We start from the raw sequence: 14265 nt of genomic DNA on the forward strand, positions 1-14265 counted from the left end.
TCCACTCTGCCATGCTCTACAGAACTCCCGCTATAACACTCCATGCCACCTTACTCCTCTCTATTCTCCGACACACTACTCCGCTTCACTACTCTACACTATGCCACTCCACTCTATACCACTCCACAACACTCTATTTCACTCCACTCTACTATACTCTACTCCACTGTATGCCATTCCACTCTGCTACACTAATCCACTCTATTCAACTCTACTTTACTACAATCTACCCCGCTCTGCGCCACTCTACTCCACTGTACGCATCTACCTCTACACCAGTCCATGTTACTTTACTCCACTCTATGCCCTTCCACTCTAACACTCTACTTCCTCCATTACACTCCACAACACTTTACATCACTCTCTTTAACACTCAGCACCAACCCACTCTCCTTTAGACCATTTACTTTTAGCCATGCTGAACAGCAACTACTCTGGTGAACAACATGACTAAAACCCCATTGGCAAATCCTATAGCTATTGCATAGGCAAGACCTATTGGCTTTGTCAATGCTTGTTAATAGAGAGACTGATCCAAACAAAGAGACAGTGTGTCTCTATTTCTACACAAGGACCGCCCTTTGAGCCTTTGGACTATATTGTAATGTTGAGGTGTCATGAGGTCTCATTAAATATCATTAATCAGCATTTTCATTCCTAGAGAACAGGTGCAGTTTCACCTTTGATACTGCTACATACAACGTCGTAAATTCGAGGAAAGGTCTGGCAGTTATTCAAAGGAAAACAAAGATTCCCATAAAAGTGTTTTAGAAATTACACATTTCAGGATGAACATCTCGGCTTAGTCTGTAGAAAAATGAGTCTTGGGTGCGCTTGCTAGGCTGCTTGGAAAAGTTTCTACCCTTGCTTAACGCAGTCTGTTCATACCTGCAGCCTCTTTAGGGACAGTTAATTAGGGAGTTTGCAAGAGTTACAACTCACTTACACCAACGAAAAGGTACAATTTAATGCGTGCTCAAGGTGTTCCATGTTTTAGAACATTTAAGAAATGACATAGGTTACTGAAAGACCAGAATATGTAAATGTATGTGTAATTTACGCACTTCTAAATTTCCTCTGAGTTACACTTGTTCACCTTCCCAAGACCACGTTAAAGTGGTTAAGGAAATGCCATGTGGCTTAGTTTGTATTGATAAACAATTGTAGCTTGGTGTGTGTTTAAGAACATTTGCATGGGTATTTCCGACACTATGGAGTTAGGGGTGGGTGAAAAAATTCAGACGAATTTCAAAACGTGAAATTCGACCTTTTTTTGTCAAATGCTGCTTTGAGCGCTGTGGTGGACCAGGCAATATACTTACCCGAAGTGTAATCGCATTCAGTCAAATACGCTGCCCAGACCCCTGTTAGCCCCTTTGAAAGCAACTTCCTGAGCAGGGAGGCCTGTGTTCACTGCTCCCTGAAGAGTCCTCCTCGCCCTCCATGGGGCAGAGCACGAACAGGCTCCTCTGCTGGAGAACTTGCTTTGATGCACTGCAATGAGCTAGAGAGTGTAATTAAGGTTAATGCACCAATTTAACTCCTGAAATAGCAAATTTCTCGTTTTGTGCATTCCTCACTCTGTTAAACGAGGAAGTCTTGTGCTTCAGGTCATTCTGCATGTATTTTTCTTTTTTTTAATTTGGAGTAGGCGAGTGCAAATATCAAACAAGCATTTATAATGCAATCGGTCTCGCATTTTTCAAAGTTAGAGCTCTTTGCATTGAAAATGACAATGTATTATACTTTTGCTTTTTTATTTGCATTGGAGTGATCATATTTGCATAGCGCTATTGCCATTCGTATGACCTTGTGGCGCTGGAGAACCAGAAAATGGGAAATAGGTTAAGAGTAATATGCTGTGTGAAAAAGTAACATCCTGGAAAAAGCACACACTCATAGGTAATGTAAGATTAAGTAAAGCATGTGCAATGTAAGCAGGAACAACATGGTTACCTTAACGCTTTTACAATTATTATTCATATATGAATGAGTGTTTTTGCCAGAAAGGTTAAGGGCATGAAAACTGGGCCCATAAGGGACCCATTTCAAAGTCCATAGCTTATATCCTTACAAAACTTATGCAGTATGGTTTAAAAAGCCCACATCTGTTAACACAGAGCCATGGTACACATTTTAAAAGCTAAAATAAGGAAACCAACTGATAAGGATCACATTGAACATTTTCCTCTCTGGCATCAACCAGGTATTGCAGTACCTCCAGGAATGGTGCACTTCCACACCTGGGGAAAACATTGATGTTCAAAGAAAGACAAGAAAACAAAAGTAGCTATTCACTGGCAAACCCTGTAAAGTGGCACTAATGTGTGTGGGTGTGAATAAAACCAATCTAGCCACTTTGTAACTACTCTGTCTTGCTTTGTTTAGTTCTTTCTTTCATATTTTGAACCTTTTTTTCTCTTTGCCTGAGGCTGCAATGTGGAATAGAAAAATGGCAGAAAAAGACCACATCTGCAGCAAAAGTGTTTTTCTTTTTTGGATCCATTTCACAAAGGGACAAATAAAGGAAAGAAGAGGATAAGAGCAATGTGTTGAAGTCACGGTTTACAGCAAGTGAGGAGGGGTGAGACAGGGACAAAAAGAGAGGGAATATGAGGAAGAAAAAGAGAGGAGGCAGATGTCAATGGCAGAGTAGCAAAAGTGAACACTGTAGGGAGGAAGGCGATGTGAGATGAATGTGGTGAGAGGGGCTCATCATATTCAGAAGGGGGCCCCCTACACTGCGGTAAGGCAGATAAATCCATGTGATCAGTCGGATTTATTGGAGTAGACCAAAGACATACACTGTGACCAAACATATACAAATAAATAAAATATTATTGCTTGTCCAAAACATGAAGCGCAGCATCCGTGAAGCGGGCCCCCTGCTGATTTCCAAGCCGAGGGAAAATAAAAAAAAAAGAGTGCACAGGAAGGAACATACACCAAAAAAATGAGTAAGACCCCATGTAACAGTGGCAGGAGGCTCGGAGGGTAAATAGAAAAGATGGAAGGTGCTTGAAGGACATATTCTGCACAGTAGCGCATGAGCTGCCTAGGCTTGACATGAAAATGCTGAATTGCCCGAATTGTCATACACAAATACCGTGGATAACCAAAAAAAAGGTAATTTGACACTCATAGTCCAGATGTTAATGTAGTAGAAAGTGTGTGGAGGAGGATCAATCACCCAGTTTCATAGGGCAGTGGAGAATGAAACAACATTCTATGGAAAACGTTTTTCGTTGGAAGAAGAAGACTTGTATTTATTAATAAAGTGTCTGATTTCCTAATCCTAAATTGGTGCATTTTACACAAAACACAAAATGTATGGTTGGGTGTACAGTACACATCAGCACATTTCTAGTGACACTTATGAATTACACTTCGTTGGATAGAAATGTTTAGTAAGCACCCAAATAGATTTGACTTAAAAACAGGTATAGATGTAATGCACATCTAATATAAATTAGGTTTAAACGTGGTGTAAGCAGTACATAGGATGGACTGCCCCCAATTGCAAATTAGCAATAGAAGCAGCGGTGGATTGATTAATTGACTGGTTGATTAACAACAGTGGTCACTAGGTTCTATTCACGGACTTCCCCCTTACTTTACAAATCTCCTGACATGTCTCACACTGCAAAACCAAAGGAAATGATGGATGGAGTGTTGAACATTGCAAGCACTCACCCCCAGTCAACTGATCTGGGTTTAATCCATCACCGTTCTTTAGCCCACTCTGCCTCCCCAGTTCAAACATGGCCATATGCAAATCAGTCTGACCCTGTGCCTCATGGGAACAGTCCACACCGAACTGCCAAGCCATGTCTTCCCTGGACCGGAAACAAGCTTCCTAGGACCGGTTTCTGGCATTTCAGCCATCTTCAGCCAGGCTTGTTTGAATCCAGTGTCAAAGTGAGCAAGGGACTCACGTCTGAGCATACCCTGCCAACTTATGGCGAACATAGCAACACCAAAGGAAATGATGGACGGAGTGTTGAACATTGCAAGCACTCACCCCCAGTCAACTGATCTGGGTTTAATCCATCACCGTTCTTTAGCCCACTCTGCCACCCCAGTTCAAACATGGCCATATGCAAATCAGTCTGACCCTGTGCCTCATGGGAACAGTCCAGACCGAACTGCCAAGCCATGTCTTCCCTGGACCGGAAACAAGCTTCCTAGGACCGGTTTCTGGCATTTCAGCCGTCTTCAGCCAGGCTTGTTTGAATCCAGTGGCAAAGTGAGCAAGGGACTCACGTCTGAGCATACCCTGCCAACTTATGGCAAACAAAGCAAAACCAAAGGAAATGATGGACGGAGTGTTGAACATTGCAAGCACTCACCCCCAGTCAACTGATATGGGTTTAATCCATCACCGTTCTTTAGCCCACTCTGCCACCCCAGTTCAAACATGGCCATATGCAAATTCGGGCTGGACTGTTCCCATGAGGCACAGGGTCAGGACTGATTTGCATATGGCTGGGTTCAAACTGGAACGGCATGGTGAGCAAAAAAACGATGGATTTAGGCCCATATCTCTGTACTGGGGTGAATGTATGACATTGTTCTGCATTCTGTCCATCAATTGTTGTTTTTGCATTTGTCACCCCGAGTGGGAAGGGTATGCCCAGACGTGGGTCCCTTGCTCTCCATGCCACTGGAATCAAGCTATCCTGGCTGAAGAGGGGTGAAACCCCAAAACCGGTCCTAGGATGCTTTTTTCCAGTCCAGGGAGGACCTGGCTCGGCAGTTCAGGCTGGACTGTTCCCATGAGGCACAGGGTCAAGACTGATTTGCATATAGCTGGGTTCAAACTGGAACGGCATGGTGAGCAAAAAAACGATGGATTTAGGCCCAGATCTCTGTACTGGGGTGAATGTATGACATTGTTCTGCATTCTGTCCATCAATTGTTGTTTTTGCATTTGTCACCCCGAGTGGGAAGGCTATGCCCAGACATGGGTCCCTTGCTCTCCATGCCACTGGAATCAAGCTATCCTGGCTGAAGAGGGGTGAAACCCCGAAACCGGTCCTAGGATGCTTTTTTCCAGTCCAGGGAGGACCTGGCTTGGCAGTTCGGGCTGGACTGTTCCCATGAGGCACAGGGTCAAGACTGATTTGCATATGGCTGGGTTCAAACTGGAACGGCATGGTGAGCAAAAAAACAATGGATTTAGGCCCAGATCTCTGTACTGGGGTGAATGCATGACATTGTTCTGCATTCTGTCCATCAATTGTTGTTTTTGCATTTGTCACCCCGAGTGGGAAGGGTATGCCCAGACGTGGGTCCCTTGCTCTCCATGCCACTGAAATCAAGCTATCCTGGCTGAAGAGGGGTGAAACCCCGAAACCGGTCCTAGCATGCTTTTTTCCAGTCCAGGGAGGACCTGGCTTGGCAGTTCGGGCTGGACTGTTCCCATGAGGCACAGGGTCAAGACTGATTTGCATATGGCTGGGTTCAAACTGGAACGGCATGGTGAGCAAAAAAACGATGGATTTAGGCCCAGATCTCTGTACTGGGGTGAATGTATGACATTGTTCTGCATTCTGTCCATCAATTGTTGTTTTTGCATTTGTCACCCTGAGTGGGAAGGGTATGCCCAGACGTGGGTCCCTTGCTCTCCATGCCACTGGAATCAAGCTATCCTGGCTGAAGAGGGGTGAAACTCCGAAACCGGTCCTAGGATGCTTTTTTCCAGTCCAGGGAGGACCTGGCTTGGCAGTTCAGGCTGGACTGTTCCCATGAGGCACAGGGTCAAGACTGATTTGCATATGGCTGGGTTCAAACTGGAATGGCATGGTGAGCAAAAAAACGATGGATTTAGGCCCAGATCTCTGTACTGGGGTGAATGTATGACATTGTTCTGCATTCTGTCCATCAATTGTTGTTTTTGCATTTGTCACCCCGAGTGGGAAGGGTATGCCCAGACGTGGGTCCCTTGCTCTCCATGCCACTGGAATCAAGCTATCCTGGCTGAAGAGGGGTGAAACCCCGAAACCGGTCCTAGGATTCTTTTTTCCAGTCCAGGGAGGACCTGGCTTGGCAGTTCGGGCTGGACTGTTCCCATGAGGCACAGGGTCAAGACTGATTTGCATATGGCTGGGTTCAAACTGGAACGGCATGGTGAGCAAAAAAACGATGGATTTAGGCCCAGATCTCTGTACTGGGGTGAATGTATGACATTGTTCTGCATTCTGTCCATCAATTGTTGTTTTTGCACATGTCTCACACTGCAGCATTGCATAAAACTGCCAAGAGTGACCTACATCAAGAAGGGTCCTCTGCCTAAATCAAGAAGGGTCTTCTGCCTAAATCAAGAAGGGTCATCTGGCAACAACAAGAATGGTCCACTGCCTACATTAAGAAGGGTCTTCTGTCTAAATCAAGAAGGTTCTTTTGCCTGAATAAAGAATGGTCCGCTGCCTACATCAAGAAGGGTCTTCTGCCTACAAAAAGAATGGTCCGTTACCTACATCAAGAAGGGTCTTCTGCCTACAACAAGAAAGGCCCGCTGCCTACATCAAGAAGGGTCTTCTGCCTACAACAAGAATGGTCCCCTGCCTACATCAAGAAGGGTCTTCTGCCAACAACAAGAATGGTCCCCTGCCTACATCAAGAAGGGTCTTCTGCCTACAACAAGAATGGTCCGCTGCCTACATCAAGAAGGGTCTTCTGCCTACAACAAGAATGGTCCGTTGCCTACATCAAGAAGGGTCTTCTGCCTACAACAAGAATGGTCCTCTGCCTACATCAAGAAGGGTCTTCTGCCTACAACAAGAATTGTCCCCTGCCTACATCAAGAAGGGTCTTCTGCCTACAACAAGAATGGTCCTCTGCCTACATCAAGAAGGGTCTTCTGCCAACAACAAGAATGGTCCCCTGCCTACATCAAGAAGGGTCTTCTGCCTACAACAAGAATGGTCCGCTGCCTACATCAAGAAGGGTCTTCTGCCTACAACAAGAATGGTCCGCTGCCTACATCAAGAAGGGTCTTCTGCCTACAACAAGAATGGTCCGCTGCCTACATCAAGAAGGGTGTTCTGCCAACAACAAGAATGGTCCCCTGCCTACATCAAGAAGGGTCTTCTGCCTACAACAAGAATGGTCCGCTGCCTACATCAAGAAGGGTCTTCTGCCTACAACAAGAATGGTCCGCTGCCTACATCAAGAAGGGTCTTCTGCCTACAACAAGAATGGTCCGCTGCCTACATCAAGAAGGGTCTTCTGCCTACAACAAGAATGGTCCCCTGCCTACATCAAGAAGGGTCTTCTGCCTACAACAAGAATGGTCCGCTGCCTACATCAAGAAGGGTCTTCTGCCTACAACAAGAATGGTCCGCTGCCTACATCAAGAAGGGTCTTCTGCCTACAACAAGAATGGTCCGCTGCCTACATCAAGAAGGGTCTTCTGCCTACAACAAGAATGGTCCGCTGCCTACATCAAGAAGGGTCTTCTGCCTACAACAAGAATGGTCCACTGCCTACATCAAGAAGGGTCTTCTCCCTTTTACTCACGTTGAGACCGGATGTTTGTAGTAGTTCTTGACATCTTGTTTGAAGATCCATTGGCTTTCCTGCAAACACATGGGTGCAAGTTGGTGGAGATATCAAGCTGCTGATTTTATTTTATATGTTATTCTGACAGCTACCAAGAGTCAGTGACGAGATTACCTGGGTGCAGAATTATCATTCCTTCTTGTTAATGCTGAATTTGGATTTGGTTTTGGAGGCCATCAAACTGGCAACTCCAGTAATCGATTCATGCGTGTATAGCTGCCCTGGATACTTACCATAGGTGATTTTCAGACAGCAGTAGTCTGGAAGAACAGTTCCAAATGCATCTTTCACCTGAGAGGCTATACTAACCTCCATATCTAGGAATGTCTTCATATTATCCTCATGTTCTTTTCGGTTTTAGGGATGAAAAGTTCCCTCATAAATAGAGGAATCCATTGAGTCACAGATTAAATGTTCCCTTCAGCGTCGAACAGAATAACTTCACTCCTGTCTGCGTTTCACCGTAAGTAGCTACTTACCATTGTTCGATACATTTAAACATCAAAGAAGCGGTGCAGAGGTTCTGTAGGATGCAACACCCACTTATAACGCTGGGCAACACTTGCATATGTTTGTTTCTACACCAGATTGCTCTCAGGCAATTAGCGATGATGGTCAGGTTGTAGACATTAAGAACACCGGGACTGGGTGACCCATCCCGTTCACTATATATCTGGATTGAACCATTGGATAAGAATATCTTTGGCTTAATTCCTGCAAACAGAATGTTTCAAATTTAATTGAGGGTGAAATGCCCCAAGTCTCTGTGCATCCAGTGCAATAGAGCATCTCTAGCATGATCTTGTGATCTGCTCTGTTGTTGCCCAGTATATAAGTCTAAATGCCGACTGCCCTCTCCCCCGTGAAGTGTTTGTACGGAGGTACAGACAGAGTTTGGGATCCAGATTTGATTGGATGTACTTCGATTCCCCAACTTAAAGCGCTGTGAAGCAGGTTTGGCCACACATGTTTTTCTTGTTCATATTCTGTTTCTTTACCATGAAGAAGCAGAAGAATAGTTCGAGCTGCACTACATGTTGGTACATTTCCACAGTTTAGTAGCCTTCTGATGAAATCAACTCCTAAGGAGATATTATCCTCCTAGAATTCCCGGGTCCACTCTAATGCTTAGTGTTTGACAACCGTCCAACAATGGGTACCCCAGTTACCCCAGTGACCTTGCATCATGTCGATGTCGTCCCCACAGGGCGATGTGGGCTGAGAAGCCCATATGATGGCCTGGCTATCTATCGTGCATCGGGCCAAATGCATTTAGCACAGAGCATGTCTCATAACTCCGCACTGACTTCAACTGCCAGTTCATAGCAATTAAGTGCCAGTAACAAATTCATGTTCCTAAAAAATGCATCACATTTCAGAAGTGTCTCTAATAGAGAGCAGACTTTAGCATTTTACCCAGCAACCATTTTAATTACTCTAAAGGACGCAACAATACCCAAATGCTAACTGGAACCTTCTTCACCAGAATCCTGGTGACTGCCATGATTTAGATGAAGCAGCTCTCTTTGTAAGAGGTTGTTTCTATTCCGCAGAACACAGCCCACCGAAGACTGCACGTTATGAGCTCTGTGGGCACATTCATATTGAACACAAATACTACACCGTGACGTGAATGCTGCAAGTCATAGGGGGCTGATTGCAAACAGGCGAGGTGATTGGAAGCTCAGTTTGAAATGTAGCTTGGGTCGGCGTAGCAGAAGATGAATTGATTGTGTCTAATTTCATGAAGTTGTTCTTACCTCACGCCATGCACTTTTTTACTCTACATCCTTGTGTTCGGTGCTGGCCTGTTTGTTTCCTTGCTCCATCCCCTTGACTCCTCTCCTCCCTCTCTGTTCCTTGACTCTCGGGGGCATATGTACAAGCCCCTATTGCCACAGGAACGTCACTTTTTGTGATGTTCCCGTGGAGATAGGGGCCTTGCCTTTTTTACGAGGCAGCGTGAAGCCTTTTAACATGGCTTAACGCTGGCTTGTAAATAAGGCCCCTTTCACGCTATGCTTAGCGTGAAAGGGGTGGGCAGTGGGTGTTGCGGTGGGCGTTCCATCATAACGCCCATTGATTTTGACGCTGCCCCCTATTTACATGGGCAGCGTATATAAAAGGCAGCGCCAAAATTAAGACCAGAGACAAGCTGGTCTTAAGTTGGCAAAATGAGAAGAAATGCTTTATTTCTCCTTGTTTTTGCTTTTTCCATGTGTGCAGCCTTATGCAGCACACATGGAAAAAACAAAAAAGCCTTGAATTGTTTAAGTACAGGAAGGTGACCATTCCTGCACATAAACAATCTTTTAAAAAAATGACATTTTGTGACTTCCATGTGCGCTGCATTAGGCAGCACACAAAGAAGTGACAAAATGGCATTTAAAGATTGTTTATATACAGGAAGGGAGACCTTCCTGTACATAAATAATCTTTCCCCTGTAGGCAGACACCCTTGCACGGCTAAGTGTAGCGCTAGCGCAGGGGGAAACGTAGGGCTGCACCATATTATAGTAAATATTGTGCAGCCTTGTGTTTCTGAAGTGGCGGAGTGAGGCATGAACCCGTTCAGTGCGTTGGACGGCCCCCGGCCATCCTAGCACATGGCAGAGACAAGAATCCCTTTGGTGCGGGCACCAGAGGGATTCCCTTTCACCCCCAACAGCCTCGGGAGCTGGGGAAGAGCTTCCCCAGCTCCCAAGGCTGCTCCCATGGTTTCCCTGAAATGACGATCAGCGCACACGTCGCGCTGATGTCATTTCAGTGAAACCGAAACTGAAATGAGCCAAGAGGCTCATTTCAGTTTTGCTTTCTACGTGCTCAGGGTGCTATCACAGCCCCCTGAGCACGCAGTAAGATGGGAGGGGTATCATTGGAAAGGGGAGAATCTCCCCTTTAGAATGGTACCACTCTCTAGTGGATCCCTGCATGAAGATTGCCCCAGGAGGGCAATCCCGAAGCAGGGATCCACCCACTAGACACCAGGGAGGGGGGAGCGGCCCTTTGGCAAGAGCCTTTACTCTCCCCATAAATAATTGGGTACATTCAGTCTAGCCCTCTAGAAACCAGGAATATTTTATGGGTATTTCAATTTGGGGTGGGGGGTGCCCATACGGGCATGCCGATGCCCCCACCCTTGCAAAAATTACAGTCTTTCTGCCCCCCGGGGGGCAGAAAGCCCACTAGAAACTTTTTATGGCAATTTAAATTAGGAATCAGGGCGGCAATGCCCCGACTCCCCTCCCACAAAATTACAGTCTTTCTGCCCCCCACTTGGGGCCCTTGCCTGTTGCGGGTACTTGACCCACCCACAAGAGTGAGGTACCATTTTTATTGGGAAACCTGGGGGAACGCTGGATGGTAGGAAATTTGTGTCAGCCTGGTGATACTACAACGTTCCCACACAGACATTTGAGACAAATTTGATTTTTTCATCAAAATTTGAGGTTTGCAGGGGATTCTGGGTAGGGAAACGTTGGGGGATCTACGCAAGCCACACCGCCTTGGATTCCCCCAGGTCTCTAGTTTTCAGACATGTGTGGGTTTGGTAGGTTTCCATTGTAAGAGGCTGCTCAGTTATTGGCTCTGGGTTCGTCACATTCTTGGTGAACCTACAAGTCCTATGTATCCCCATAACCAGAAAGGTCCAGCAGATGTAACGGTATATTGCCTTAAAACATCTGTCATAATGAGAAGAAGTTACAGGTGAAAATGTTGGCACAAATGGCAGTTTTTTCCAACTCATTTTCAATTGTTTCCTATTTCCAACTGTTAGTTTCTATAAAGAAACCTTGAAGGATGTACACAAATGACCCCTTGCTGAATTCCGAATTTTGTCTACTTTTCTAGAATTGATAGCTTTGTGAGGATCCATTATTTATTTCATACCCATTTCCACCATTAACTGGAAGAAGGTTGAAAGCACAACAAATAGCAAAAATAGGCTATGTCCCAGTAAAATGCCAAAACTGTGTTAAAATGTTGGTTTTCTGAAAAAAGTCTGTCAGTCCCTGAAAGCTGGGGAAATGGCAATTTCAGCCCGAGAAACCCGTTGTTGATACCATTGCAGGGAGAAAACCAGACGCTTTCATTTGCAGCACTTTTTTCCCATTTTTCCAAATTTGGCGTGGATACCTTATGTGGTCAAAAAGTTACAGGGGCCTAAGCGTGAACTAATCCAAAACAGCCAAAAAAAGGCTTAGCTCAGGAGGGAAAAGGCCTAGCAGCGAAAGGGTTAAGCCATGACGCTAACGCCTCACCTCGCTACTACAGTTGTACATATACCACTCAATCTCTTAATGTGCATTAACCTTTCCTTGTGTTTCAATCTGTTCATCTTAGAGTGCTTCCCTTCCTTGACCTTCCCTTTCATTCTTTTACTATCCATTTCCATCCCTTCTCTTCCCATTTCCTAGTTTCTTAGGATGTCCCTACTGTCTCAAACTCACTGCATCGAAGGAAAACTACACCACAGAAGTATATCACGACTACTACTGCTAAGAATGCCCATTTCAGACAATACTACATTAAATGGGGTAAGTAGAGGGGTAAGGGTTGGAGTTGGATAAGGCACTGTGTAAAGTTTAGAATTATGGTACAGTTAAATGACAGTGTTATGAGAAAGGCAAGGATGCACATTAGGGTAAAGGATATGGTTAGAGATAGACTGAGATTCAGGGAATTGTTTAAGTTTTAATGAATGGTAGTCATACGGTTAGTGTTAAAACATGTTAGGCTTAGGGGTATGATTATGGTTAGGGTAATGAGAGTGGATTTTGGAGTTACGATTTGTTCGAAGGTTAAATTATAGGGTATAAGGTGTGTGTTAGGATGACATTAGTATTAGTAAATATACACTTGAAGTATCCAAGTTCGTTATATGATCTTTTTTAGTAGTTTAATTCTGAGTAGCGTCTATTTTGAGGTAGTGCTTCTGGTGCAGTGGCACATCAATGTAGTGGCATTCTCAGTAGCTAAGCTAACCCGTTGAACTCCTCTTCTCCATAGGAGATAAGAGAGCATACTTTCCACCGAGGTCCCTCTTTCAGCTGTAGAATTGTCTATTAGGTTTAACAGCTGCTTGGTGGGTAGCAGAGTCGCAAAGTCAGTCTGAAAGACCATCCCTGGGAGGCAAAGAATCGCTGAAACTCCTGCTGCACAAGTTCAACCATGTGACTATTGAGGGGAGTGGCTAGCTGCCAGTGAGTCATAAAGCAGTGATGTAACAAGGGCTTCATTGGTTGAAAAACAAGCATTTGCAATGCAATCGGACTCGCATTTGTGAGAGTTAGAGCTATTGGTGTTATGAATTATAATGTCTTTTACCTATGTGGATGTGGATGTATGTGGTATGGAGTTGAATTATGTGGGTTGCATTGGAATTATTAGGTGTGGAATTGTGTGTTGTGGAGTGTATTTGTCTAGTGGAATTATGTGGCATGGTGAATAGATGGGGTGAGAGCTGCAAGAAGTGGTGAACTTGCTCGAGACAGAGGAGCCGAAAATGTGTGTGAGAAAGAGAGAAAGAAGGGGAAAGCAGGCAACAGTTATATAAAGAGGGAGGACCTGTATACGCAGGAGACACCCCATGAAGAGGAGGAGAGCGTGGGTTTGTGGGGCGGAAACCTTGAACAGGCACAGGAAAGAAACTGTGCTTTAAGACTTGAAGTTAACAACATGAGAGAAGCGGGAACAGTGCATGAGAGAGCGAGAGAGAGGGGTGAGAGAGAGTGCGAGAGAGAGAGATAGAGGAATGAGTGGGAAGGGCACCCAGGGGGTGGGAGGCGAGAGGGGGGCCAGTGCACAGCGTGAAGTGGTACAAGAATGTAGCATGTGTGACCAGGCATTATCAAGAGGAGACAAGGAATATGAGGGAGGGATGAGAGAGGGCATTGGGTTTGTGAGATGAGAGGGGGTAGTGGCATTGTGAGGGAGAGATGAGAAGGGCTTTGGGTGTGTGGGAAAGAGTTGACTAGGTTGGTGGATGTGCAAGCTAGAAATGTGTTGGTTTGGAATTGTTTGTTGTGGAATTGTGTGGTGTGGTGGAAAGTTGTGTAGTGGAAGTATTTGGCATGGTGTGCTGTGGAATTATGTGGATAGTATGGAATTATATGTATAGTCATTAAATGGTATTAAGTGTACAGGAATTATGCAGCATGACAATGTGTGTTATGGAGTTAAATTCTCAATACTACCAACCCTCTTTACACGGACCACTGATGCCTCAGGATAACAATGCATCAGCAGACATACACTGTTTCTTTCAAATCACCATTAGGTGATATGTGAATGGAAACAGTGCTTTCTGTTGTAAGTTCAAAAACAATGACAGCCGTCCAACACATGGAGAGAAATAATGTTATTCTCAACTCAATATGGCTCCTAATGAGATTACCTCTCAAAATACACATACCATAATCGTGCTGAAGAGCCAAGAGCATTCCACTCAAAAATCTCCATGCTTTTGAAATATAATCCACCTTCAGCAAGAAGGCTGTGCTACTGTTTTACTTTGTTTGGTCTCGCTTTACTACAATTGTGTCCCATGTTGGACTAGAAAAATACTTCCAATTGACTCCTCCTATCAGCATTATGCTTACGTTAGCATTTGCAGCACCAATTTGCATTTAGCCACCATTTTGTGTGATGATCGAAACTAACTTCTGTCTCATTTTGTCTGCCACAGCAGAAAGCAGCTTC

Source organism: Triturus cristatus, chromosome 7, assembly GCF_964204655.1.
Source record: "Triturus cristatus chromosome 7, aTriCri1.1, whole genome shotgun sequence".
NCBI classification, from domain to species: Eukaryota; Metazoa; Chordata; class Amphibia; order Caudata; family Salamandridae; genus Triturus; species Triturus cristatus.